Here is a 2,500-nt window from a genome sequence, read left to right as displayed (position 1 = left end):
TAATAAGGCCTTGTTCTCGTCCGACAGAGGAGCGGCGCTCTTCCCCAAACACACAGAGGATCTGACCTGCGGTTTCGTTTCCCACAGTTCTGCCCCATTTCTCAACAACAATAGCTCACCACAGAGCCCGGAGAACCGCACCGACACCGGCCAAAAGACCTACAACCACGCACCTCCGGAACTTAGCATGTGTGCTAGCGTGTGTGTGTGTATAAGTGTGTGTGTGTGTGTGTGTGTGTGTGTAGACGGCCAGGCTAAGCTGGTTAAGATATTTACAGGATTTGTTTTGCTGTTGACACTTTTTTCCTAATCTGATTAAAGCCGGGGTCGCTCGCCCGCTCCCATAAACGAGCGGGAATAGATCACTCTCTCTAACCCGCAATTACACACACACACACACACACACACACACATACCAAGAAAACCTACTCACAGCTTATGATTCTGCAGTATAAAGAGAGAGAGAGAGTGGTGTGAATACGGCTTGACCAGTGATCAACGAACAATGGCCAAATTGGGTTTATAATTTGCTCTAACACACACACACACACACACACACACACACACACTCAAACTGTCAGTAAGCTCTTGACCCGAACAAAAAGGGCCCGCTCTGAGTGATCAACTGAGACATCCACCCCATCAGAGAGCGAGAGAGAACGAGATAGAGAGAGAGAGAGAGAGAGAGAGAGAGAGAGAGGTTTGGGGTCAGGGCGAGTGGTGCTGCCCGACTGTCAGAAACCTTTAAAGCTTTCATGGAGCTTCAGTACATCTTAAATACACACACACACACACACACACTTGGCTTTTTCCAGCTACTTTAGGCCCTGTTCATCCCCCCTGTGCTAAAGGCCCGGCCCTGCTTCTGGCGGGACAGGCTCGTCCTCTCAGCTCTTCCTTTATTAAAATAATCCAGAAAAAAAGAACAGAAATGGAAACCGGATCAAAACCACAGTCGGGGGCGCCACTAACGAGACCCGAAAACCCGCCAGCGCTGCCCCACGGCTGTTTCCCCCCGCAGATCCTGTTCAAACACACGCTCGGCCGCTCAGCGCTGGGCCGCGGGCCGGACAGTAGAGCTTATCTGACCGCAAACCAAGACAGTGTGAAGTGAGAGTGCAGCGCAGAGGAGACAGTCACACTCAGCCAGCCTGTAGAAGTGTACGCTCTTAGAGAAGGGTTCTTTAAAGGTTCTTTAAAGGTTCTTTGGTTGGGAAACCTATTGTAGTTCTAAAAAAGTTCTAAACGGCTCTACATAGTGACGCAAAGGGTTAAAGGCATTGATGCAGGCTTTCTACTAGATGTTGGAGGAGAGAGTCCTATTCTATTGGCAGTACTTACTTAAAATGGTAAATATACTCTGTTATCGCTGAGTGCAATCTAATCCTCACAGCAATATTCTCAAATATTCTCTAGTAGAAAGCCTTCTTCTCTGGACAGTAGAGACAGTTACTCCAACAAAAGCAGGATCAGCTCTTTTAATACCCTTGATTTCAGAAGAAGCAATGAACAAGCAGGTGTCCACATACTTTTGTCAATACAGTGTGTGTAGTATTGTGGGAAATGCAGAGGTAGTCATAAGTGGAAAACTGAGTCGACATGTTTAGTAGTTTATGGTAAAGAGTCCTGCCCCCCATCCCATCTCCCTGGTGACCCCCAAGCCCCTGATGTTGCCATAGAAACATCTGGATTTGTGGAGCATGTGACTGTGATGTGAACACTGAGATGATTAGGGCCCAGATTTCTACACAACCAGCAATCCCAGTTAAACCAGTACTGACTCTATCACACACACACACACACACACACACACACACACTTGATCGGTTTATTTTATTTTTATTTTTTTTGCAGCTTTGATGCACTAGGGATACACAAAAAGTGTGTGTGTGTGTGTGTGTGTGTGTGGGTGTGTGTGTGTGCGCACATGTGTCTTTTCTCTAGGCTCAGCTCCCTCTGGGTCAGTTGAGCGGGTGTCCAGTGACCCAGCGACAGAGCAGAGGCTCAAATGTCCCCTTAGAGAGACACACACACACACACACACACACACACACACACACACACACACACTCACACAGGGCTCTATCCACACCCTCCTCCACATACCTCTTTTGTACTCTCTCTCTCTCTCTCTCTCTTGCTTTATCCTTAAGTCTCTGTATCTCTCTTTATCTCTTCCCTCTCCTTCTTCTTTCACTTGCCTTTAATCTATTCATGCCCTCTCTCTCCCTCCCTCTTTCTCTCCCTCTCTTTCTCCCTCTCTCTCTACCTCCCTCTCTAGCTATCCCACCCTCTCTCTCTCCCTCCCTCTCTCTTCTTAAGTCTCTCTCTCTTTATTTCCCTCCGTTTCTTTTATCTATGCTGTTCCCTCTCTCTCTCTTTCCTTTCGCTCGCTCTCTTTTGTCTTTAATGCATCACTTTCTCCACCTCTCCTTCTCTCTCTTTTTTCTCTTGCTCGCTCTTTACTCTCTCGCTCTTTTCTCTCACTCTCGCTCTCTGA

General features: G+C 47.6%; 1 protein-coding gene across 1 annotated transcript in view; it reads right to left on the bottom strand.

Moving 5' to 3' along the window:
- Positions 1–2,500, bottom strand: part of tenm3 (teneurin transmembrane protein 3) — an 890,613-nt gene that overhangs the window by 306,099 nt on the left and 582,014 nt on the right.

The sequence above is a fragment of the Salminus brasiliensis genome, chromosome 4 (assembly GCF_030463535.1).
Source record: "Salminus brasiliensis chromosome 4, fSalBra1.hap2, whole genome shotgun sequence".
Lineage (NCBI taxonomy): Eukaryota > Metazoa > Chordata > Actinopteri > Characiformes > Bryconidae > Salminus > Salminus brasiliensis.
This window is presented reverse-complemented; position numbering and strand designations above follow the sequence as displayed.